The sequence below is a fragment of the Crinia signifera genome, unplaced genomic scaffold (assembly GCF_055691185.1).
Source record: "Crinia signifera unplaced genomic scaffold, ASM5569118v1 HAP2_SCAFFOLD_141, whole genome shotgun sequence".
NCBI classification, from domain to species: Eukaryota; Metazoa; Chordata; class Amphibia; order Anura; family Myobatrachidae; genus Crinia; species Crinia signifera.
Genome location: NW_028142034.1, coordinates 307,382 through 334,924, shown reverse-complemented (window position 1 = coordinate 334,924; position 27,543 = coordinate 307,382). Strand labels below are relative to the sequence as shown.

Genomic DNA, 27,543 nt, shown 5'->3' with positions numbered 1-27,543 from the left:
GGGTTGCTCCCAGCCCCTCCCAACAATCTGTCGACTCGATCCGCGATGTGCCGTACCCGAGCACCCGGGAGGCAACAGACCGTGCGGCGATCGCGGTCCCGATAGCAGATTGCCCTGTCTGTTCTCCTAATGATGGAATCCCCTACCACCACTATCTGCCTTGGTACCTCACTAACTGTCATCCCGTTTGAGCTAGAGGGACCGCTCCTCTGGTTGCTAGAGGGAGCCGTCTCCTCCAGCTCCGTCATTTCGTCTCCATCCTTCCCCGAAAATTGTGGATGTGATGTGATTGTGGATGTGATGTGATTGTGGATGTGATGGGATGTGATGGTGGATGTGATGTGATGGTGGATGTGATGGTGTATGTGATGTGGTGGTGGATGTGATGTGATTGTGGATGTGATGGTGCATGTGATGTGATTGTGGATGTGATGGTGGATGTGATGTGATTGTGGATGTGATAGTGGATGTTATGTGATGGTGGATGTGATGTGATTGTGGATGTGATGTGATTGTGGATGTGATGGTGCATGTGATGTGATCGTGGATGTGATGTGATTGTGGATGTGATGGTGGATGTTATGTGGTGGTGGATGTGATGTGATTGTGGATGTGATTGTGGATGTGATGGTGGATGTGATGGTGGATGTGATGTGATTGTGCATGTGATGTGATTGTGGATGTTATGTGATGTGATTGTGGATGTGATGTGATTGTGGATGGGATGTGATTGTGGATGTGATGGGATTGTGGATGTGATGGGATGTGATTGTGGATGTGATGTGATTGTGGATGGGATGTGATTGTGGATGTGATGTGATTGTGGATGTGATTGTGGATGTGATGGGATGTGATTGTGGATGGGATGTGATTGTGGATGTGATGGGATGTGATTGTGGATGGGATGTGATTGTGGATGTGATTGTGGATATGATGTGATTGTGGATGTGATGTGATGTGATTGTGGATGTGATGGGATGTGATTGTGGCGCATGAGATTGTCATGCTTTTGCGATGGGCTTGAAGGCAGGTGAAAGCCTAAACTGGCGCATGAGATGTTCCAGGCATTGTGAGGTGCTTTGGGGGGTTATAGTCCCTGACAGCTTCTCAAGACTGGCTGCTGCAGAGCACATACCCGGGGACCTGCTCAGTTTGTAAAACTGAGTAACGGGTCCACAGTGTGCTGTAGCATGTATTTGCAATCACTGGGGCAGGAACTGATAAGGATGACTTGTGTTGTCTGTATAGTACTGCATTTATGTGTGTTACGATGTAAGACACATTATTAATAAATATGCATGTATGTCATGAACATATTATCGCGCCTCCTTCTTCTTTTTTTCAGGTAGACCTTCTCCACGAATGAATTGTGATGTCAACTACTTACCCAGCTACGTCTCTGGACTACTGTGACATCATTTTTACTACAGCATATTCCAAACGTCAAATTGCAGGAGCAGCTACCCACAACAGGTAAGCAGGCGCGATAATATCTTCCTGGCATACATGTACCGTATATACTCGAGTATAAGCCGAGTTTTTCTGCCCAATTTTTTGGGCAGAAAACCGCTGTGTTTCCCACCCCCGGCTTATACTCGAGTCAATAAGTTTTCCCAGATTTTTGGGGCAAAATTAGGGGCCTCGGCTTATATTCGGGTCGGCTTATACTCGAGTATATACGGTATATTTATCAAATATGTATGGTCTTCCTTAAATTATGTTTAAAGTTTGATGAATTGAGGTCCTTATATTATTTTATGCAGACAGCGAGCCAAATCAGGGCTGATATCAGTGCGGGAGATAGCAGTGATATTGTCTGCATTGCTTTTTTATTGAATGTCAGTAATACTTTTTTCTACTAAAGAAGGTGAAAATAATAATTTTCACCTACTTTGGTAAAAAAAAAAAGTGATAATTTATAGGCCCCATATACCACTTTCACACCGCTGTACCCTTTCACATTTGATTGGGGTGTGAAAACCGGAACCGGCGAATAGCTTGTTATGTACGTGGCTATGTGCCTGGAGGGTAAAAGCTGGAACCTGTGAATGAAATGTTCCCACCTTGGTAAGGTGCTTGGGGGGTAAAGCCAGAACCGACGGATGAGATGTTCTGGACACGACGAGGTGCTTTTGGGAGTGAAAGCCAGAACCGACGCATGAGATGTTCTGGCCTGCGACGAGATGCTTTTGGGAATGAAAGCTGGAACCGACGCAGAAAATGTTCCGGCTGCGGCGTGATGGTTGGGGGGTGAAAGCCAAAAACGGAGCATGAGATGTTTCGGCCGCTGTGACGTACTTATTTTCTACAAAAGTAAGTGAAAATGATAAATTTCACCTACTTTGGTAGAAATGAAGTGATAATATATAGTCCCCATAAACCACTTTCACACCACTGTACCCTATCACACTTGATTGGGATGTGAAAACTGGATCCGGCAAATAACTTGTCCATATGCAGCTATGTGCCTGGAGGGTGAAAGCTGGAACCTGTGAATGAAATGTCACCGCCTTGGCAAGGTGCTTTTGTGGGTGAAACCTGGAACCGGCACAAGAAATGTTCCGGCGTGATGGTTGGACAGTGAAAGCCGGAACCGGCGCATGAGATGTACCGACTGCTGCAAGGTACTTATTTTCTACAAAAGTAGGTGAAAATTGTTATTTTCACCTCCTTTGGTAAAAAAAAGTGATAATTTTTAGACCCCATATACCACTTTCACACCGCTGTACCCTTTCACATTCGATTGGGGTGTGAAAACCGGAATCTGGGAATAACTTGTACGCAGCTATGTGCCTGGAGGGTAAAATCTGGAACCTGTGATGAAATGTTCTTGACTTAGCAAGGTGCTTGGGGGTTGAAGCCGGAACCGACGGATGAGATGTTCTGGCCGTGACGAGGTGCTTTTGGAAGTGAAAGCTGGAACCAACGCATGAGATGTTCTGGCCGCGACAGGATGCTTTTGGGAGTGAAAGCCAGAACCGACGCATGAGATGTTCTGGACGCGACGGGATGCTTTTGGGAGTGAAAGCCGGAACCGACGCATAAGATGTTCTGGCCTGCGACGAGATGCTTTTGGGAATGAAAGCTGGAACCGACGCAGAAAATGTTCCGGCTGCGGCGTGATGGTTGGGGGGTGAAAGCCAAAAACGGAGCATGAGATGTTTCGGCCGCTGTGTGGTACTTATTTTCTACAAAAGTAAGTGAAAATGATAAATTTCACCTACTTTGGTAGAAATGAAGTGATAATATATAGTCCCCATAAACCACTTTCACACCACTGTACCCTATCACACTTGATTGGGATGTGAAAACTGGATCCGGCAAATAACTTGTCCATATGCAGCTATGTGCCTGGAGGGTGAAAGCTGGAACCTGTGAATGAAATGGTACTGCCTTGGCAAGGTGCTTTTGTGGGTGAAACCTGGAACCGGTGAAAGGAATGTTCCAGTAGCGGCGTGTTGGTTTGGCGGTGAAAGCCGAAACCGGCGCATGAGATGTACCGGCTGCTGTGAGGTACTTATTTTCTACAAAAGTAGGTGAAAATTGTTATTTCCACCTTCTTTGGTAAAAAAAATGTGATCATTTATAGGCCCCATATATTACTTTCACACCGCTGTACCCTTGCACATTCGATTGGGGTGTGAAAATCGGAACCTGGGAATAATTTGTTCCGTACACGGCTATGTGCCTGGAGGGTAAAAGCTGGAACCTGTGAATGAAATGTTCCCGACTTGGCAAGGTGCTTGGGGGGTTAAGCCAGAACCGACGGATGAGATGTTCTGGCCATGACGAGGTGCTTTTAGGAGTGAAAGCCAGAACCGACGCATGAGATGTTCTGGACGCGACGGGATGCTTTTGGGAGTGAAAGCCGGAACCGACGCAGAAAATGTTCCGGCCACGGCGTAATGGTTGAGGGGTGAAAGCCAAAAACGGAGCATGAGATGTTCCGGCCGCTGTGACGTTCTTATTTTCTACAAAAGTAAGTGAAAATTATCATTTTCACCTACATTGGCAGAAATGAAGTGATAATATATAGGCCCCATATATCACTTTCACACCATTGTACCCTATCACACTTGATTGGGATGTGGAAACTGGATCCGGCGAATAACTTGTCCATACAGTATGCAGCTATGTGCCTGGAGGGTGAAAGCTGGATTCTGTGAATGAAATGTCACCGCCTTGGCAAGGTGCTTGGGGGTAAAGCCGGAACCGACGGATGAGATGTTCTGGCCGCGGCGAGGTGTTTTTGGAACTGAAAGCTGGAACCGATGCATGAGATGTTCTGGACGCGACGGGATGCTTCTGGGAGTGAAAGCTGGAACCGACGCAGAAAATGTTCTGGCCACGGCGTAATGGTTGGGGGATGAAAGCCAAAAACAGTATGAGATGTTCCAGCCACTGTGAGGTACTTATTTTCTATAAAAGTAAGTGAAAATTATCATTTTCACCTACATTGGTAGAAATGAAGTGATAATATATAGGCCCCATACATCACTTTCACACCATTGTACCCTATCACACTTGATTGGAATGTGGAAACTGGATCCGGCGAATAACTTGTCCATATGCAGCTATGTGCCTGGAGGGTGAAAGCTGGAACCTGTGAATGAAATGTCACCGCCTTGGCAAGGTGCTTTTGTGGGTGAAACCTGGAACCGGCACAAGAAATGTTCCGGCGTGATGGTTGGGCAGTGAAAGCCAGAACCGGCGCATGAGATGTACCGACTGCTGCAAGGTGCTTATTTTCTACAAAAGTAGGTGAAAATTGTTATTTTCACCTGCTTTGGTAAAAGAAAAGTGATAATTTTTAGACCCCATATACCACTTTCACACCGCTGTACCCTTTCACATTCGATTGGGGTGTGAAAACCGGAATCTGGGAATAACTTGTACGCAGCTATGTGCCTGGAGGGTAAAATCTGGAACCTGTGATGAAATGTTCCTGACTTAGCAAGGTGCTTGGGGGTTGAAGCCGGAAACCGACGGATGAGATGTTCTGGCCGTGACGAGGTGCTTTTGAAAGTGAAAGCTGGAACCAACGCATGAGATGTTCTGGCCGCGACGGGATGCTTTTGGGAGTGAAAGCCGGAACCGACGCATAAGATGTTCTGGCCTGCGACGAGATGCTTTTGGGAATGAAAGCTGGAACCGACGCAGAAAATGTTCCGGCTGCGGCGTGATGGTTGGGGGGTGAAAGCCAAAAACGGAGCATGAGATGTTTCGGCCGCTGTGTGGTACTTATTTTCTACAAAAGTAAGTCAAAATGATAAATTTCACCTACTTTGGTAGAAATGAAGTGATAATATATAGTCCCCATAAACCACTTTCACACCACTGTTCCCTATCACACTTGATTGGGATGTGAAAACTGGATCCGGCAAATAACTTGTCCATATGCAGCTATGTGCCTGGAGGGTGAAAGCTGGAACCTGTAAATGAAATGGTACTGCCTTGGCAAGGTGCCTTTGTGGGTGAAACCTGGAACCGGTGAAAGGAATGTTCCAGTAGCGGCGTGGTGGTTTGGCGGTGAAAGCCGAAACCGGCGCATGAGATGTACCGGCTGCTGTGAGGTACTTATTTTCTACAAAAGTAGGTGAAAATTTTTATTTCCACCTTCTTTGGTAAAAAAAATGTGATCATTTATAGGCCCCATATATTACTTTCACACCGCTGTACCCTTTCACATTCGATTGGGGTGTGAAAATCGGAACCTGGGAATAATTTGTTCCGTACACGGCTATGTGCCTGGAGGGTAAAAGCTGGAACCTGTGAATGAAATGTTCCCGACTTGGCAAGGTGCTTGGGGGGTGAAAGCCAGAACCGACGGATGAGATGTTCTGGCCACGACGAGGTGCTTTTAGGAGTGAAAGCCAGAACCGACGCATGAGATGTTCTGGACGCGACGGGATGCTTTTGGGAGTGAAAGCCGGAACCGACGCAGAAAATGTTCCGGCCACGGCGTAATGGTTGAGGGGGTGAAAGCCAAAAACGGAGCATGAGATGTTCCGGCCGCTGTGACGTTCTTATTTTCTACAAAAGTAAGTGAAAATTATCATTTTCACCTACATTGGCAGAAATGAAGTGATAATATATAGGCCCCATATATCACTTTCACACCATTGTACCCTATCACACTTGATTGGGATGTGGAAACTGGATCCGGCGAATAACTTGTCCATACAGTATGCAGCTATGTGCCTGGAGGGTGAAAGCTGGAACCTGTGAATGAAATGTCACCGCCTTGGCAAGGTGCTTGGGGGTAAAGCCGGAACCGACGGATGAGATGTTCTGGCCGCGGCGAGGTGTTTTTGGAACTGAAAGCTGGAACCGACGCATGAGATGTTCTGGACGCGACGGGATGCTTCTGGGAGTGAAAACCGGAACCGACGCAGAAAATGTTCTGGCCACGGCGTAATGGTTGGGGGATGAAAGCCAAAAACAGTATGAGATGTTCCAGCCACTGTGAGGTACTTATTTTCTATAAAAGTAAGTGAAAATTATCATTTTCACCTACATTGGTAGAAATGAAGTGATAATATATAGGCCCCATACATCACTTTCACACCATTGTACCCTATCACACTTGATTGGGAGGTGGAAAATGGATCCGGCGAATAACTTGTCCATATGCAGCTATGTGCCTGGAGGGTGAAAGCTGGAACCTGTGAATGAAATGTCACCGCCTTGGCAAGGTGCTTTTGTGGGTGAAACCTGGAACCGGCACAAGAAATGTTCCGGCGTGATGGTTGGGCAGTGAAAGCCAGAACCGGCGCATGAGATGTACCGACTGCTGCAAGGTGCTTATTTTCTACAAAAGTAGGTGAAAATTGTTATTTTCACCTGCTTTGGTAAAAGAAAAGTGATAATTTTTAGACCCCATATACCACTTTCACACCGCTGTACCCTTTCACATTCGATTGGGGTGTGAAAACCGGAATCTGGGAATAACTTGTACGCAGCTATGTGCCTGGAGGGTAAAATCTGGAACCTGTGATGAAATGTTCCTGACTTAGCAAGGTGCTTGGGGGTTGAAGCCGGAACCGACGGATGAGATGTTCTGGCCGTGACGAGGTGCTTTTGGAAGTGAAAGCTGGAACCGACGCATGAGATGTTCTGGCATGCGACGAGGTGCTTTTGGGAGTGAAAGCCGGAACCGACACAAGGAATGTTCCTGTCGCGGCGTGTGAGTTACTTATTTTCTACAAAAGTAGGTGAAAATTGTTATTTCCACCTACTTTGGTAAAAAAAATGTGATAATTTATAGGCCTCATATACCTCTTTCACACCGCTGTACCCTTTCACAATAGATTAAGGTGTGAAAGCTGGAAACCGACGCATGAGATGTTCTGGCCTGCGACGAGGTGCTTTTGGGAGTGAAAGCCGGAACCGGTGCAGGAAATGTTATAACACTTGATTGGGGTGTGAAAACTGGATCTGGCGAATAACTTGTCCATATGCAGCTATGTGCCTGGAGGGTAAAAGCTGGAACCTGTGAATGAAATGTTCCCACCTTGGCAAGGTGCTTGGGAGGGGTTGAAGCCTGAACCGACGTATGAGATATTCTGGCTGCGACGAGGTGCTTTTGGGGGTGAAAGTTGGAACCGGCGCAATAAATGTTCTGGCCGCGGCGTGGTGTTTGGGGGTGTAAGCCGGAAGCGGCGCATGAAATGTTCCGGACGCTTTGAGGTGCTTTGGAGAGGTGCCAGATCCGGAGCATGAGATTGTCATGCTTTTGCGATGGGCTTGAAGGCGGGTGAAAGCCTAAACTGGCGCATGAGATGTTCCAGGCACTGTGAGGTGCTTTGGGGGGTGATAGTCCCTGACAGCTCCTCAAGACTGGCTGCTGCAGAGCACATACCCGGGGACCTGCTCAGTTTGTAAAACTGAGTAACGGGTCCACAGTTAAGGGTCTAATATGTGCTGTAGCATGTATTTGCAATCACTGGGGCAGGAACTGATAAGGATGACTTGTGTTGTCTGTATAGTACTGCATTTATGTGTGTTACGATGTAAGACACATTATTAATAAATATGCATGTATGTCATGAACATATTATCGCGCCTCCTTCTTCTTTTTTTCAGGTAGACCTTCTCCACGAATGAATTGTGATGTCAACTACTTACCCAGCTACGTCTCTGGACTACTGTGACATCATTTTTACTACAGCATATTCCAAACGTCAAATTGCAGGAGCAGCTACCCACAACAGGTAAGCAGGCGCGATAATATCTTCCTGGCATACATGTATATTTATCAAATATGTATGGTCTTCCTTAAATTATGTTTAAAGTTTGATGAATTGAGGTCCTTATATTATTTTATGCAGACAGCGAGCCAAATCAGGGCTGATATCAGTGCGGGAGATAGCAGTGATATTGTCTGCATTTCTTTTTTTTTTGAATGTCAGTAATACTTTTTTCTACTAAAGTAGGTGAAAATAATAATTTTCACCTACTTTGGTAAAAAAAAAAAAAGTGATAATTTATAGGCCCCATATACCACTTTCACACCGCTGTACCCTTTCACATTTGATTGGGGTGTGAAAACCGGAACCGGCGAATAGCTTGTTATGTACGCGGCTATGTGCCTGGAGGGTAAAAGCTGGAACCTGTGAATGAAATGTTCCCACCTTGGCAAGGTGCTTGGGGGGTAAAGCCGGAACCGACGGATGAGATGTTCTGGCCACGACGAGGTGCTTTTGGGAGTGAAAGCCAGAACCGACGCATGAGATGTTCTGGCCTGCGACGAGATGCTTTTGGGAATGAAAGCTGGAACCAACGCAGAAAATGTTCCGGCTGCGGCGTGATGGTTGGGGGGTGAAAGCCAAAAACGGAGCATGAGATGTTTCGGCCACTGTGACGTACTTATTTTCTACAAAAGTAAGTGAAAATTATCAATTTCACCTACTTTGGTAGAAATGAAGTGATAATATATAGTCCCCATAAACCACTTTCACACCACTGTACCCTATCACACTTGATTGGGATGTGAAAACTGGATCCGGCAAATAACTTGTCCATATGCAGCTATGTGCCTGGAGGGTGAAAGCTGGAACCTGTGAATGAAATGTCACCGCCTTGGCAAGGTGCTTTTGTGGGTGAAACCTGGAACCGGCACAAGAAATGTTCCGGCGTGATGGTTGGGCAGTGAAAGCCGGAACCGACGCATGAGATGTTCTGGACGCGACGGGATGCTTTTGGGAGTGAAAGCCGGAACCGACGCATAAGATGTTCTGGCCTGCGACGAGATGCTTTTGGGAATGAAAGCTGGAACCGACGCAGAAAATGTTCCGGCTGCGGCGTGATGGTTGGGGGGTGAAAGCCAAAAACGGAGCATGAGATGTTTCGGCCGCTGTGTGGTACTTATTTTCTACAAAAGTAAGTGAAAATGATAAATTTCACCTACTTTGGTAGAAATGAAGTGATAATATATAGTCCCCATAAACCACTTTCACACCACTGTTCCCTATCACACTTGATTGGGATGTGAAAACTGGATCCGGCAAATAACTTGTCCATATGCAGCTATGTGCCTGGAGGGTGAAAGCTGGAACCTGTGAATGAAATGGTACTGCCTTGGCAAGGTGCTTTTGTGGGTGAAACCTGGAACCGGTGAAAGGAATGTTCCAGTAGCGGCGTGGTGGTTTGGCGGTGAAAGCCGAAACCGGCGCATGAGATGTACCGGCTGCTGTGAGGTACTTATTTTCTACAAAAGTAGGTGAAAATTGTTATTTCCACCTTCTTTGGTAAAAAAAATTTGATCATTTATAGGCCCCATATATCACTTTCACACCATTGTACCCTATCACACTTGATTGGGATGTGGAAACTGGATCCGGCGAATAACTTGTCCATACAGTATGCAGCTATGTGCCTGGAGGGTGAAAGCTGGAACCTGTGAATGAAATGTCACCGCCTTGGCAAGGTGCTTGGGGGTAAAGCCGGAACCGACGGATGAGATGTTCTGGCCGCGGCGAGGTGTTTTTGGAACTGAAAGCTGGAACCGACGCATGAGATGTTCTGGACGCGACGGGATGCTTCTGGGAGTGAAAGCCGGAACCGACGCACAAAATGTTCTGGCCACGGCGTAATGGTTGGGGGATGAAAGCCAAAAACAGTATGAGATGTTCCAGCCACTGTGAGGTACTTATTTTCTATAAAAGTAAGTGAAAATTATCATTTTCACCTACATTGGTAGAAATGAAGTGATAATATATAGGCCCCATACATCACTTTCACACCATTGTACCCTATCACACTTGATTGGGAGGTGGAAAATGGATCCGGCGAATAACTTGTCCATATGCAGCTATGTGCCTGGAGGGTGAAAGCTGGAACCTGTGAATGAAATGTCACCGCCTTGGCAAGGTGCTTTTGTGGGTGAAACCTGGAACCGGCACAAGAAATGTTCCGGCGTGATGGTTGGGCAGTGAAAGCCAGAACCGGCGCATGAGATGTACCGACTGCTGCAAGGTGCTTTTTTTCTACAAAAGTAGGTGAAAATTGTTATTTTCACCTGCTTTGGTAAAAGAAAAGTGATAATTTTTAGACCCCATATACCACTTTCACACCGCTGTACCCTTTCACATTCGATTGGGGTGTGAAAACCGGAATCTGGGAATAACTTGTACGCAGCTATGTGCCTGGAGGGTAAAATCTGGAACCTGTGATGAAATGTTCCTGACTTAGCAAGGTGCTTGGGGGTTGAAGCCGGAACCGACGGATGAGATGTTCTGGCCGTGACGAGGTGCTTTTGGAAGTGAAAGCTGGAACCGACGCATGAGATGTTCTGGCATGCGACGAGGTGCTTTTGGGAGTGAAAGCCGGAACCGACGCAAGGAATGTTCCTGTCGCGGCGTGTGAGTTACTTATTTTCTACAAAAGTAGGTGAAAATTGTTATTTCCACCTACTTTGGTAAAAAAAATGTGATCATTTATAGGCCTCATATACCACTTTCACACCGCTGTACCCTTTCACATTAGATTAAGGTGTGAAAGCCGGAAACCGACGCATGAGATGTTCTGGCCTGCGACGAGGTGCTTTTGGGAGTGAAAGCCGGAACCGGTGCAGGAAATGTTATAACACTTGATTGGGGTGTGAAAACTGGATCTGGCGAATAACTTGTCCATATGCAGCTATGTGCCTGAAGGGTAAAAGCTGGAACCTGTGAATGAAATGTTCCCACCTTGGCAAGGTGCTTGGGAGGGGTTGAAGCCTGAACCGACGTATGAGATATTCTGGCTGCGACGAGGTGCTTTTGGGGGTGAAAGTTGGAACCGGCGCAATAAATGTTCTGGCCGCGGCGTGGTGTTTGGGGGTGTAAGCCGGAAGCGGCGCATGAAATGTTCCGGACGCGTTGAGGTGCTTTGGAGAGGTGCCAGATCCGGAGCATGAGATTGTCATGCTTTTGCGATGGGCTTGAAGGCGGGTGAAAGCCTAAACTGGCGCATGAGATGTTCCAGGCACTGTGAGGTGCTTTGGGGGGTGATAGTCCCTGACAGCTCCTCAAGACTGGCTGCTGCAGAGCACATACCCGGGGACCTGCTCAGTTTGTAAAACTGAGTAACGGGTCCACAGTTAAGGGTCTAATATGTGCTGTAGCATGTATTTGCAATCACTGGGGCAGGAACTGATAAGGATGACTTGTGTTGTCTGTATAGTACTGCATTTATGTGTGTTACGATGTAAGACACATTATTAATAAATATGCATGTATGTCATGAACATATTATCGCGCCTCCTTCTTCTTTTTTTCAGGTAGAACTTCTCCACGAATGAATTGTGATGTCAACTACTTACCCAGCTACGTCTCTGGACTACTGTGACATCATTTTTACTACAGCATATTCCAAACGTCAAATTGCAGGAGCAGCTACCCACAACAGGTAAGCAGGCGCGATAATATCTTCCTGGCATACATGTATATTTATCAAATATGTATGGTCTTCCTTAAATTATGTTTAAAGTTTGATGAATTGAGGTCCTTATATTATTTTATGCAGACAGCGAGCCAAATAAGGGCTGATATCAGTGCGGGAGATAGCAGTGATATTGTCTGCATTGCTTTTTTATTGAATGTCAGTAATACTTTTTTCTACTAAAGTAGGTGAAAATAATAATTTTCACCTACTTTGGTAAAAAAAAAAAAAGTGATAATTTATAGGCCCCATATACCCCTTTCACACCGCTGTACCCTTTCACATTCGATTGGGGTGTGAAAACCGGAATCTGGGAATAACTTGTACGCAGCTATGTGCCTGGAGGGTAAAATCTGGAACCTGTGATGAAATGTTCCTGACTTAGCAAGGTGCTTGGGGGTTGAAGCCGGAACCGACGGATGACATGTTCTGGCCGTGACGAGGTGCTTTTGGAAGTGAAAGCTGGAACCGACGCATGAGATGTTCTGGCCGCGACGGTATGCTTTTGGGAGTGAAAGCCGGAACCGACGCATAAGATGTTCTGGCACGCGACGAGGTGCTTTTGGGAGTGAAAGCCGGAACCGACGCAAGGAATGTTCCGGTCGCGGCGTGTGAGTTACTTATTTTCTACAAAAGTAGGTGAAAATTGTTATTTCCACCTACTTTGGTAAAAAAAATTTGATCATTTATAGGCCTCATATACCACTTTCACACCGCTGTACCCTTTCACATTAGATTAAGGTGTGAAAGCCGGAAACCGACGCATGAGATGTTCTGGCCTGCGACGAGGTGCTTTTGGGAGTGAAAGCCGGAACCGGTGCAGGAAATGTTATAACACTTGATTGGGGTGTGAAAACTGGATCTGGCGAATAACTTGTCCATATGCAGCTATGTGCCTGGAGGGTAAAAGCTGGAACCTGTGAATGAAATGTTCCCACCTTGGCAAGGTGCTTGGGAGGGGTTGAAGCCTGAACCGACGTATGAGATATTCTGGCTGCGACGAGGTGCTTTTGGGGGTGAAAGTTGGAACCGGCGCAATAAATGTTCTGGCCGCGGCGTGGTGTTTGGGGGTGAAAGCCGGAAGCGGCGCATGAAATGTTCCGGACGCGTTGAGGTGCTTTGGAGAGGTGCCAGATCCGGAGCATGAGATTGTCATGCTTTTGCGATGGGCTTGAAGGCGGGTGAAAGCCTAAACTGGCGCATGAGATGTTCCAGGCACTGTGAGGTGCTTTGGGGGGTGATAGTCCCTGACAGCTCCTCAAGACTGGCAGCTGCAGAGCACATACCCGGGGACCTGCTCAGTTTGTAAAACTGAGTAACGGGTCCACAGTTAAGGGTCTAATATGTGCTGTAGCATGTATTTGCAATCACTGGGGCAGGAACTGATAAGGATGACTTGTGTTGTCTGTATAGTACTGCATTTATGTGTGTTACGATGTAAGACACATTATTAATAAATATGCATGTATGTCATGAACATATTATCGCGCCTCCTTCTTTTTTTCAGGTAGACCTTCTCCACGAATGAATTGTGATGTCAACTGCTTACCCAGCTACGTCTCTGGACTACTGTGACATCATTTTTACTACAGCATATTCCAAACGTCAAATTGCAGGAGCAGCTACCCACAACAGGTAAGCAGGCGCGATAATATCTTCCTGGCATACATGTATATTTATCAAATATGTATGGTCTTCCGTAAATTATGTTTAAAGTTTGATGAATTGAGGTCCTTATATTATTTTATGCAGACAGCGAGCCAAATCAGGGCTGATATCAGTGCCGGAGATAGCAGTGATATTGTCTGCATTGCTTTTTTATTGAATATCAGTAATACTTTTTTCTACTAAAGTAGGTGAAAATAATAATTTTCACCTACTTTGGTAAAAAAAAAAAGTGATAATTTATAGGCCCCATATACCAGTTTCACACTGCTGTACCCTTTCACATTTGATTGGGGTGTGAAAACCGGAACCGGCGAATAGCTTGTTATGTACACGGCTATGTGCCTGGAGGGTAAAAGCTGGAACCTGTGAATGAAATGCTCCCACCTTGGCAAGGTGCTTGGGGGGTAAAGCCAGAACCGACGGATGAGATGTTCTGGTCACGACGAGGTGCTTTTGGGAGTGAAAGCCAGAACCGACGCATGAGATGTTCTGGCCTGCGACGAGATGCTTTTGGGAATGAAAGCTGGAACCAACGCAGAAAATGTTCCGGCTGCGGCGTGATGGTTGGGGAGTGAAAGCCAAAAACGGAGCATGAGATGTTTCGGCCGCTGTGAGGTACTTATTTTCTACAAAAGTAAGTGAAAATGATCAATTTCAACTACTTTGGTAGAAATGAAGTGATAATATATAGTCCCCATAAACCACTTTCACACCACTGTACCCTATCACACTTGATTGGGAAGTGAAAACTGGATCCGGCAAATAACTTGTCCATATGCAGCTATGTGCCTGGAGGGTGAAAGCTGGAACCTGTGAATGAAATGGTACTGCCTCGGCAAGGTGCTTTTGTGGGTGAAACCTGGAACCGGTGAAAGGAATGTTCCAGTAGCAGCGTGGTGGTTTGGCGGTGAAAGCCGAAACCTGCGCATGAGATGTACCGGCTGCTGTGAGGTACTTATTTTCTACAAAAGTAGGTGAAAATTGTTATTTCCACGTTCTTTGGTAAAAAAAATGTGATCATTTATAGGCCCCATATATTATTTTCACACCGCTGTACCCTTTCACATTCGATTGGGGTGTGAAAATCGGAACCTGGGAATAATTTGTTCCGTACACGGCTATGTGCCTGGAGGGTAAAAGCTGGAACCTGTGAATGAAATGTTCCCGACTTGGCAAGGTGCTTGGGGGTTTAAGCCGGAACCGACGGATGAGATGTTCTGGCCACGACGAGGTGCTTTTAGGAGTGAAAGCCAGAACCGACGCATGAGATGTTCTGGACGCGACGGGATGCTTTTGGGAGTGAAAGCCGGAACCGACGCAGAAAATGTTCCAGCCATGGCATAATGGTTGAGGGGTGAAAGGCAAAAACGGAGCATGAGATGTTCCGGCCGCTGTGACGTACTTATTTCTACAAAAGTAAGTGAAAATTATCATTTTCACCTACATTGGCAAAAATGAAGTGATAATATATAGGCCCCATATATCACTTTCACACCATTGTACCCTATCACACTTGATTGGGATGTGAAAACTGGATCCGGCGAATAACTTGTCCATACAGTATGCAGTTATGTGCCTGGAGGGTGAAAGCTGGAACCTGTGAATGAAATGTCAGCGCCTTGGCAAGGTGCTTGGGGGTAAAGCCGGAACCGACGGATGAGATGTTCTGGCCGCGGCGATGTGTTTTTGGAATTGAAAGCTGGAACCGACGCATGAGATGTTCTGGACGCGACGGGATGCTTCTGGGAGTGAAAGCCGGAACCGACGCAGAAAATGTTCTGGCCACGGCGTAATGGTTGGGGGATGAAAGCCAAACACAGTATGAGATGTTCCAGCCACTGTGAGGTACTTATTTTCTATAAAAGTAAGTGAAAATTATCATTTTCACCTACATTGGTTGAAATGAAGTGATAATATATAGGCCCCATATATCACTTTCACACCATTGTACCCTATCACACTTGATTGGGATGTGGAAACTGGATCCGGCGAATAACTTGTCCATATGCAGCTATGTGCCTGGAGGGTGAAAGCTGGAACCTGTGAATGAAATGTCACCGCCTTGGCAAGGTGCTTTTGTGGGTGAAACCTGGAACCGGCACAAGAAATGTTCCGGCGTGATGGTTGGGCAGTGAAAGCCGGAATCGGCGCATGAGATGTACCAACTGCTGCAAGGTACTTTTTTTCTACAAAAGTAGGTGAAAATTGTTATTTTCACCTACTTTGGTAAAAAAAAAGTGATAATTTTTAGACCCCATATACCACTTTCACACCGCTGTACCCTTTCACATTCGATTGGGGTGTGAAAACCGGAATCTGGGAATAACTTGTACGCAGCTATGTGCCTGGAGGGTAAAATCTGGAACCTGTGATGAAATGTTTCTGACTTAGCAAGGTGCTTGGGGGTTGAAGCCGGAACCGACGGATGAGATGTTCTGGCCGTGACGAGGAACTTTTGGAAGTGAAAGCTGGAACCAACTCGTGAGATGTTCTGGCCGCGACGGTATGCTTTTGGGAGTGAAAGCCGTAACCGACGCATGAGATGTTCTGTCACGCGACGAGGTGCTTTTGGGAGTGAAAGCCAAAACCGACGCATGAGATGTTCTGGCCTGCGACGAGATGCTTTTGGGAATGAAAGCTGGCACGGACGCAGAAAATGTTCCGGCTGCGGCGTGATGGTTGGGGGGTGAAAGCCAAAAACGGAGCATGAGATGTTTCGGCCGCTGTGTGGTACTTATTTTCTACAAAAGTAAGTGAAAATGATAAATTTCACCTACTTTGGTAGAAATGAAGTGATAATATATAGTCCCCATAAACCACTTTCACACCACTGTACCCTATCACACTTGATTGGGAAGTGAAAACTGGATCCGGCAAATAACTTGTCCATATGCAGCTATGTGCCTGGAGGGTGAAAGCTGGAACCTGTGAATGAAATGGTACTGCCTCGGCAAGGTGCTTTTGTGGGTGAAACCTGGAACCGGTGAAAGGAATGTTCCAGTAGCGGCGTGGTGGTTTGGCGGTGAAAGCCGAAACCGGCGCATGAGATGTACCGGCTGCTGTGAGGTACTTATTTTCTACAAAAGTAGGTGAAAATTGTTATTTCCACCTTCTTTGGTAAAAAAAATGTGATCATTTATAGGCCCCATATATTACTTTCACACCGCTGTACCCTTTCACATTCGATTGGGGTGTGAAAATCGGAACCTGGGAATAATTTGTTCCGTACACGGCTATGTGCCTGGAGGGTAAAAGCTGGAACCTGTGAATGAAATGTTCCCGACTTGGCAAGGTGCTTTTGTGGGTGAAACCTGGAACCGGCACAAGAAATGTTCCGGTGTGATGGTTGGGCAGTGAAAGCTGGAACCGGCGCATGAGATGTACCGACTGCTGCAAAGTACTTATTTTCTACAAAAATTGGTGAAAATTGTTATTTTTACCTACTTTGGTAAAAAAAAAGTGAACATTTTTAGACCCCATATACCACTTTCACACCGCTGTACCCTTTCACATTCGATTGGGGTGTGAAAACTGGAATCTGAATATAACTTGTACGCAGCTATGTGCCTGGAGGGTAAAATCTGGAACCTGTGAATGAAATGTTCCCGACTTGGCAAGGTGCTTGGGGGGGTTAAGCCGGAACCGACGGATGAGATGTTTTGGCCACGACGAGGTTCTTTTAGGAGTGAAAGCCAGAACCGACGCATGAGATGTTCTGGACGCGACGGGATGCTTTTGGGAGTGAAAGCCGGAAGCGACGCAGAAAATGTTCCGGCCACGGCGTAATGGTTGAGGGTTGAAAGCCAAAAACGGAGCATGAGATGTTCCGGCCGCTGGGACGTACTTATTTTCTACAAAAGTAAGTGAAAATTATAATTTTCACCTACATTGGCAGAAATGAAGTGATAATATATAGGCCCCATATATCACTTTCACACCACTGTACCCTATCACACTTGATTGGGATGTGAAAACTGGATCCGGCGAATAACTTGTCCATACAGTATGCAGCTATGTGCCTGGAGGGTGAAAGCTGGAACCTGTGAATGAAATGTCAGCGCCTTGGCAAGGTGCTTGGGGGTAAAGCCGGAACCGACGGATGAGATGTTCTGGCCGCGGCGAGGTGTTTTTGGAATTGAAAGCTGGAACCGACGCATGAGATGTTCTGGACGCGACGGGATGCTTCTGGGAGTGAAAGCCAGAACCGACGCAGAAAATGTTCTGGCCACGGCGGAATGGTTGGGGGATGAAAGCCAAAAACAGTATGAGATGTTCCAGCCACTGTGAGGTACTTATTTTCTATAAAAGTAAGTGAAAATTATCATTTTCACCTACATTGGTAGAAATGAAGTTTCAGAGAAGCAGCGCTGGTGTCACAATGAATAGATTGAACAACTTTATGGTGAAAAAACAATTTATATCACAAAGATAAATAAAAACATTACATATTACATGACAATATCGCACAATAAAAATGTTAAAAAGAAGGTCTCACTCTTTGATTGGATATGGATCCGTAAGGGCCAATGCCCTATTGAGTATCAGTCCAGATTGGAAAGTGCACTTAACCAATGGTATATCTGCCGATTGGGAAGATGAATGGGTAAAAGATTTTGGGGGACAATTCACCGGTCCTCTCTATGTTCACGGATAGATGGTAGTAGCCGCTGGAGGAATCAATGGAGAAATGTCCGTATTTTATCCCTTAAAGGACCTCTATTGGCTTTCAGAGAAATTGGTATTCAATACCCCATTTGGGTACCTACCATATATGAAATTGCAGTGAATGTTGTAAGCACTGAAGGAGGGTGGGCAGGAATTCTCCAACCTGGACTAGGTTTGATAAAGGGGGGATGGCAGAACCTCTAACAGGTGGCTATGATGGTGTTGGCTCACCTGGAGGAAAAAGCTGCTGGTTGCCCCTGGTCACTATTGTGGTGGAGAGTTATCAGTCCCACTTGAGGTATTTGATGAGGGACCACTGTCTCATACAGGTGGCTATGGATGGCGGGGCTCACCTGGAGTTCAGTGTCCTGTAGAGGTCTTGGAGGGTGGATCAGAGTTGAAATTCCCAAAAGTAGGCAGACGATGGACTGGATGGTAATATGGGTCCAATCTGTAGGAGTGAGAGGCTGCCCCTGACGCGTTTCGCCACTAGCTTGTGGCTTTTTCAAAGGTGGCTTCTAGTGAGGTGGCTAGGGGTATATATACCCATACTAATGAGTAGCCAATTGACATTCAATCAGAGTAATAATACATTACAATCATAATTTCAATGTTTAATCATAAAGTAGGAGACAAACATACTGATATAGTAGGTATAATACCATAAAACATTTAATATTCCCAGTGGGTATCTGTTAAATCATGAAAATATATTGTGTTAATAATTATCACTTCCGGGTCAAAAGGTCACTTTGTTCCCCGCAAGTAACACAGTTATGGACAGAGGGGAGGACATTTGGTACTAAGATTGACAGTCTAGGTTGGAAAACGAGTCCTCAGTTAGCTGCCTCTGTGTTATTTTCTAAGAAAACGATATTCGTAAGCTTGGATTCATAGCGATATATGGGTGGAACGCATATGCGTTCCACTTGCCGAGAATGACTTCCCGCTTCCACCGGAAGCTCAGTGGTTGTATTGGCCGGAATTCGGCCATATGACACGTGTACTAACACGTGGTCCGGGCTTGACAAGCCCTAATTTGTCTAGATGCGATGACGCTGTATACCCGCGTCATCGCATATTTAGGTGGTATGTTATGCGTCACTTCCGGGGGAGCGGAGCCAGTCGCCATAGAGATGGAATTTGTTTATCATGGATGGGTGCAGTATTAGAACTGCCCCTTTATTTGAACAAAAGCAACTTTATTTTAACACATGAATGTTACACTCGTATATCGTTTTCTACTATTAACCCCTGCCCATAGCGAAAAAAAGTCATTATTTTTCTGGGGAGCATTATTAGTAAGCAATTTTGCATATATACACAGCAAGGTCATGGGGATGAAAATAAGTACAATATATATAAAAAAAGGTAATAATATTTGATATGGTAGAGAGGGTAAATATATAGGACTTCACATATCATCTTATTATATATGGAAAGAGATGCACAAATACAAATAATAATAATAGAAAAATAAAAAAAAAATATATAAAAATATATACACATATATATCCAACATATAACCTAAATGGTATTTTATTATTTACAAAATAACGTTAATTGGTGGATGTATGAAGACATAATTTATACTGTATAATTTTTATATATATATAGCAGTACATTATGGAGAGACTCTTTTTATAGTTTATCACCATATAGCTTTTGTGGTGGTTTATCCAGGCTAATATTGTATTAAAAAAAGGGGGGGGGGGGGGGGTAGGGTCTAAACTAATTTATACTAAAAGAGGGGGGGTCTTATCGATATTATATAAGGATTCTTTATATTGAAGAAGGCCCGCTGTTGTCCTTCATGGACATATTATTATCTTCGACACCTACACATAGTCACATGGTACAATCCATTAAATGATACAGAACCAGACAAGGAAAGCAATAATTGTTCTATAATACTATGTTTAATTCCATTGCCTCGTTGAGGCCTTTTTTAATACAATATTTGACATCCCTTTTTCTTTCTTTTCAAAGGTACAAGAACCATGCCAGTCCAACGCACGAAAATCGTGGTGGGCAACACCCACACCCTAAAGTCTCCAGTTGGGATTGTGCGCATTCTGGCAGCCATCGTTGCCTGCGTTACGTTCAGCTTGTTGTGCACAGGGGCGGTTGTGGCAGTGGAACCGGAGACTTTTGCATGTTCTCCTGGTGCTTCTGTTTCGCTGTCACTATAATAATCCTTGTGGTGGAATTTACAGGGGTGCAAAACCGGATGCCAGTGTCTTGGAAAAACTTCCCCATCACTTTTGCTATGTTTGTGTGTTGATGTGCCTCTCTGCCACCGTTCTGAACCCACTGTTCTACTTGGAAGACAAAAGTTACGGCAGCGAGAGGAGCACCTACCAGATTGTGGCTGTAGTGTTTTCCTGTCTCACCACGCTGGCATATATCATTGAGGTGTCTTTAACAAGAGCCCAGCCGGGAGAAGTTACTGGATACATGGCAACTGTTCCTGGACTTTTAAAAGTTATAGAAAGCTTCATTGCCTGTGTTATTTTTGTCTTCATTTCAGATCCCCCGCTGTACACCAAACATGATGCACTTAAGTGGTGCTTATCTGTTTACTGTATTTGTTTTATCCTGTCTGTTTTGGTGATTATTTTATGTGTCGGGGAATGTACCAGTTGGTTGCCCTGTACTTTTGAGAAGTCTCTCAGTGCCTACGTCCTCCTTTCTGTCCTGTTTTATGCTTCCGCCCTGATCATCTGGCCAATCTTCCAATTTGACTCAAAGTACAGGGGAACCACACAACGTCCAAACGAATGCAGTCGCTATTCAGGTCGGAGTGGATTATGTAATTGGGATAAATTAGTAGCCATTGCTGTTCTGACAGCTGCCAATCTCATAGCTTAAATTATAGATCTTGTTTATTTTCGTCAGTGTATACTGATCTCTTAGGTTATTCATTCAACCATGTTCTGCTTGCTATTTGACCAAAACAGAATTAACCCTTTGAGTGCCAAGTGAATTTCTCAAAATAGGTATGAAAATGACCAAGCCAACATTGTTATTCATCATGATGGGCTGTAATGTTTACCTTATATAGGAAATAGAATCTTTTTTTTCACACAACATTTTTTATTTGAATTTTATATAACAATGAGAGCGAGGCGGATATTTTGAACATCGCTCACAGAGATGTTGCCACTCAAAAGGTTAAAGGGAATATGTAATCCAGGATCATGACTGTCTGTCCGTCCTGACAGTCATGATCCTGGTCCGTTTGCATTTTGATCGACAGCAAATCGGCAGGCGGGATTAAACGTTGGTGAAAAAGGGGGCGTGTCCGCGTAAACGGCCATGGATTGTCGATATACGGCCATGATCGGGACAATCCACTTCCGTTATCGGCAGAACGGGCCTGACAGCTTTTAAAGTCGAGCTTGTTCTGCCATGATGCCTCTTCAATGCTGTCAGTAAAGACAACATTAATTAGGTATCCGCCGCTATTTCCCCCATCGGAAATAGCGGCGGAGGATTGCATATCCCCCTAAATCACTAGTCAGAGAACATTTACAGTTAAAAGTTCTATGCTTATTTATTCCTGTAACATTATGGGGGAAATTTACCAAAATGGATTCGTAAAAAATAGGTGTATTCGTAGGCAGAAATACACCTATCTTTTACACATTTGTATTTTCGGGATTTACAATCCCGAAAATACAACAATTCGTATTTCTAATGATGGAACATTCGTATTTGTATTTACAAATACGAATGTCTACACCATCGATAGAATACGACAGAAATCACCATTCAAAAGAATGGTGGTTCCTGATGTACTAAGCAGTCGTATTGATAATACAGCTGCTAATTGGCACACAAATACGACAGGAAAATACACCTTGCTTTCCCTGTCGTATTTGGCTTTAGCCTGCACGGATCAGTCAGATCCGTGCAGGCTTCAGTGTAAAAAAAATAGAAAAATAAGTATTAAAAAAAAAAACGGCGTGGGGTCCCCCCCACAGCTGTAACCAGCACCAGGCTGAAAGAGCCGGGGCCGGTAATTAAAAATCAGGGAACCCGACAAATAGGGGTTCCCCGATTTTTAACAACCAGCCCCAGGCTCCAGGTCCGGGGCTGGTTCCCAAAATACGGGGGACAAAGTGACTAGGGGTCCCCCGTATTTTAAGAACCAGCCCCAGGCCAAACCGGCCAGCAGGGTAATGCCACAGCCGGGGGGAGACTTTTTATACAAGTCCCCCCGGCCAAAGCATTAACCCTACCGACCAGTCAGCCTGGCCAGGGGTCCTGGGGGAGTGGGGACCCCCCCAATAAGGCCCCCCCCCCCTCCAGGACTTACCTGACCAGGCTGAAGCCTGGTGCTGTCCCCGATGCCCCTGGGCGGTGGGCATCGGGCTGATTCTGGTGTAAAAAATAGAAGAATAAACTATTGTTTTAAACTGTAGAACTATGAGTCCCAGCAAGCCTCCCCTGCAAGCTGGGACTTGGTGAACCACAAGTCCCAGCCTGCGGGGCATTAAATGGCCCGCTGGGTCTTGTAGTTCCACAGTAAAAAAAAATAGTTAAATAAAAACACACTGACACCTGTAAAATAAAAGTTTAATACATACATTACACACACACTGATACTTACCTATCTTGATCCCGTAGGTAGGTCCCAGAGTCTTGATCCGGTGCCTTGTCCTGGTTCCGGATCCATGTCGCCATTCTTCTTCATGTCGATCTTCATGTCGGCGTCAGGTCCGGGTCCGAAGAAATCCATGGTGGACCTGTGGAAGGAAATCCAACTCACCCAGGTCCTCCATGGAAGTTCTTCTGGCTTGGTCCGACATTGTCCAGGCATTCTTCCTTCTTCTTCCATCTTCTGGCTTCTTCTTTAAGCTGCCGGGCGACTCCAGCAAACTCCCCGTCTGTCAGAGCTGCAGAGATGTTTCCTCCTCGGTGTCTGGACTAAGAATGAATTCTAGCCAATCAGGAGCCGACTTTACTGGCTCCTGATTGGCCGCTGAGGTTTGGGCACAGTGCAACTCATACAGAAGGCAGAGGAGCACAAAAAAGTGTCTAAAAGGCAGATACTGTAGTGTTCATTCTAGCACCCGCTATCTTTGAAAACCCATGCAGTTCCTCTTCCTTGCCTGGGGTGTCGCTGTCTGCTGTGGTGTTTCTAGCACAGTTCGGGTTTGCATATCAGTGCACAGACCACACTGTGCTAGAAGCACTACAGCAGACAGCGACACCCCAGGCAGGGAAGAGGAACTGCACGGGTTTTCAAAGATAGCGGGTGCTAGAATGAACACTATCTGCCTTTTAGACACTTTTTTTGTGCTCCTCTGCCTTCTGTATGAGTTGCACTGTGCCCAAACCTCAGTAATATTTGTGCTTTATAGCATACACACACTTTCTTTTGTGTCCTTTTTCTTTGATTCCTTTGGAAAACAACCATGTTGCAATTGCATTGTTTTTTTCCAGGTCACTTGGCAGATGAATATTTATATATTTAGCCTTTTCCCAGTATTGGCATACACATTTTCTATTGTTCACTTTATAGTGTCCTCATCCAAACCTAAAATTAGCTCTGTGCTACACATGCAAAGTTTAATTTTGTTTTGCACGAACTGTATCGTTAGTATATGCTTTTTGTACACCAGTGCCTCCTGAATAATATTGTAAACCTTTAAATGTATGCTTTTGTTATTGTTTTTTACCTGAAGTATTATTTTTGTGTATCTCTACTTGTGCTTTTTAGAAAAGATAAATAAATACATTGGTGTATAAACCTAGACGATGTTTATTTGCATGATACTTTTATCATTTTTTTTTTTAAATTCGATAATTTTTTATTTGGTTTTGCATAACAAACAACACGAACCCCCCCCCCCACCCCCCCTCACATACATGGTATAGTTCAAATGTATATCAGACAGAATCACTAAGCTAAACATACATTGTACAAATTGTTGATGTTCAAAAGGAGAACATGGATGAGCCAGGATTATTTATACATTCACAATATTCCAGAACATCTCAGGATGTATATGTATATACCCGAGGGCGCCTACTCGGGCATAGTTTGAGTTTCCCATACAATTAAAACATAAACATGTTCGCTCAGAACTGGCTCATCTAGGAGGAGCTAATTTGCCAATCATTGCATTGGTTGTCAGTAGAAAGTGATTCAGCAGTACTAGCTATACCAGCCAAACGATTCGGTCCAATCCTATTAGTATATGTCATAAAAAATAACAACCCCCCCCCAAACACCCAAAGCAACCCACCTATATAACCCCCCTCCCTGTACTACCCAACCCCAACTAGGGTGCACTTGGATCCCTGAACTGTACCCCCCCCTCCCCCCGGCTATCTATCTAACTATTCCCTTCCCCCTCCCAACTTGACCAACCCCCCCCCCCCCTTGCTAATACAGGATATTGTATCATAGTAAATGTAGCAACTTGGGAGCGTAACCCCCAGACTCCAAAGGCATCAGATCAAACAAAAAAAGAAAAAAATTCAGCCTCCCGATGAAATATGTCAGACCACATTATATCCAGTTACCTAATCTAAACGGATATATATAATAGGCATTTTGTGTTAGGGATACAAGGAGACATTAAACACAGGCATCAGCAAAATGTATACATAAGACTATAACGGTGAATAACATAAATGGCATGGTAGAAAGAGAGATACGAAGGTAATCAGGACTAAGAGGGGTGAAAAAACATATTAAGCCTCCATGCATTGTGTGAATCTAGTCCGGCCAGTCCTTCAGTCCCAGAAAGGAGGTATATGTGGCATGTAGAAGGGGATTATGCACCCACTTGCAAAGAATGATCAGGAGCTTCGAGTATAGATTCGGATATATCCCCTCGTTATCAGGACCTAGATGGGTATGACATAGTAGATGAGCAGATCCAGATAGGACCATCAAGCAGGATTTCCCCGGGGTTTGGGGGGTCCCAGCTTCTTCACGTACCGCCTCAGGGTGACGACAGGGCGGCAAAGCATCCACACAGTCTGTCTCTAGTGTGTAGTCCTTCGAAGGATGCACAGAGGCTGTATCCAGATGATTCTGGTACTTATAATCCATGGTTATGGAGCACTCCCCTTGGGTACATGAAGCCCCATTCCCAACCAAGAAGGTAGCAGGAACATGGTCTTGGGTTGTAAAAGCAGTGTTTTCAATAGGAGGATTAGCAGGAGCAGATGAAGTATTATACACACAGGCATGGACTGCAGACAGCTCCCGGCACAGTCTATCAGTAGAGTCGTTTATAGCCTGCAGTATGCTTTGTAGAGGATTCATGATTTTAGTAGCAGGTCTACACTTATCCTGAGTATAACTTAGGTACAGTCCACCTGCCTGAATAGGGGTATTTTTAAGCAGGGATATTGGTGGCTAATATATATCACAAGATCGGCAATATTAGGTGACAGAGGAGACCCAGCAAATCAGTGCCGACAACAGAAGGACTTTGTAGCGTTCAAGAGGGCCGCGGACCTCACCTCCCCAGCTCCAGATAAATTATGAGTACCTGTGGGTCCCTGCATATGCAGGAGTAATGTTGCAGCGGTACCTCAGATCCAGTGTCCGACGAGCGGGACCGTGCCGGTGCCTCCGGCCGGCCAAGCAGCACGCCTCAAGAGAAGCGGCTCCCGCTCATTGCCGTCAGTCCACCGGAGAGTCAACGGCCGCCCCCTCCCGCTGACACACCGGACCGGGCAGCAGCGCAGATGAGTTGTGGGGTCGCACCTCAGGAGCACCAGAGCTGCCGGAGGATCCAAGATGTAAAACAGTAAAGTGGCGGCACCAAAGAATGGTCAAGAAAGGAAAAGTGGGGGTAAACCTCACCATACCATACATATACCGATCACTCTCCCTGCACAACCACCCTTGCAAATGGTGTGTCCATCTCCTGTGCAGAAGCATGGTTCATGACAATCGATGTCGGGGGGAGTGCACCCACTATCTACATACTCACACAACTACTCAAGATGACCTTTCTTTACCGCCGCCGCAGAAAAAGAAATAGGGATGATAGTGCCCCTTTTCAAGGCATTGGTGAGACCACACTTCTATGTCCAGTTCTGGGCACCGCACATTCAAAATGACATAAATGAATTGGAACAGGTACAGAGAAGGGTGACTAAACTAGTGAAATGTCTTGAATCACTAGAATACAAAGATAGGCTAACCAAGCTGAATATGTTTTCAGAGGAGATATAATTAGTATGTTCAAATACAGGATTGGGAATGAAATGTTCAGTGTCAGGACTATACTTAGTACACACAGGCATGAGGCTCCAGGAAAGGACTTAAGAGGATTCTTTACCATTAAAGTAGTGAAATTCTGGAACAGATTGCAGGAAGAGGTGGTTGCAGCAACTACTGTTAATGAATTTAAATCAAAACTGGATACATTTATGGGCACTAAGGGAATCACATAAATATGACTTACTCAAGTCAGTAGCTACATGTCACATAGATTGACTGACGTCAATTTAGTTGTATGTACAATACTCTATCAACAGTACTCTATCAACAATTACAAAGGAAGTAACATTAACATACAAGTAATCAACAAAAACATAGGACAAACTCCACTTAATAGTATGTTAAAATGCTGGCATCCGCCCTAAAGTCACCCTTCTCCAAGAGATGAAGAAAGTCCACTAGGGAGGCCTATGGCTAAGCCATGCAAGAGTATCTCTCCAACCCCTTCTGCACTAACTGACAGAAAATTAAAAATATACGTATAAAATTGAACATCTTTCAATGGAGAAACCAAAAAGGCACATGAGTAGAATAAGGCAAAGTGGGTAGAGTAATATGGATCTGCCAGTGAGAACATTAAACGCAGGCTTCAAAAGGTAGTGAGGTCAGCCGAAAAGATCATTGGGCTGACCTTCCCCCTGTCCAGGACCTGTATCTGTCCCAGGCATAGCAGCAGGCAATGAAGACAGTAACGGACCAGCTACATCCTGGACACAACTTGTTTAACCAGCTGCCATTAGGCAGGCGATATTGGGCCATACCTGTCAAGTCTACCGGGAGCCTAAGAAGCAATTTGGGGGTTATTCTGGTTGACTCGTTTGGATGCGAATTCGCACCCTTGCGCGTCAACCAAACCCCGCCTTGCGAATGGTGGCTGGCCGCCACCCATTCCCAAGGTGGCTTCACATGCAGGGCTTGCGAACGTAACATCCATTCACATCCTTGTGGTATCTGCCCCCATCATTCGATGGTTGGCGATCATCGAATGATGGCGAAGGCGAATGCAGTATAAAACCATCCTACCATGCAGC

At 45.3% G+C, this 27,543-nt stretch overlaps 1 pseudogene across 1 annotated transcript; it reads left to right on the top strand.

The window, feature by feature from the left end:
- The first annotated feature begins 1,310 nt into the window (after positions 1 to 1,310).
- LOC146053275 (myeloid-associated differentiation marker homolog) lies at positions 1,311 to 22,277 on the top strand (annotated as a pseudogene). The gene is made up of 5 exons (XR_014467715.1): positions 1,311 to 1,473; positions 8,086 to 8,213; positions 11,762 to 11,889; positions 13,430 to 13,557; positions 20,245 to 22,277. The product of XR_014467715.1 is annotated as a myeloid-associated differentiation marker homolog (transcript).
- Positions 22,278 to 27,543: the final 5,266 nt, after the last annotated feature.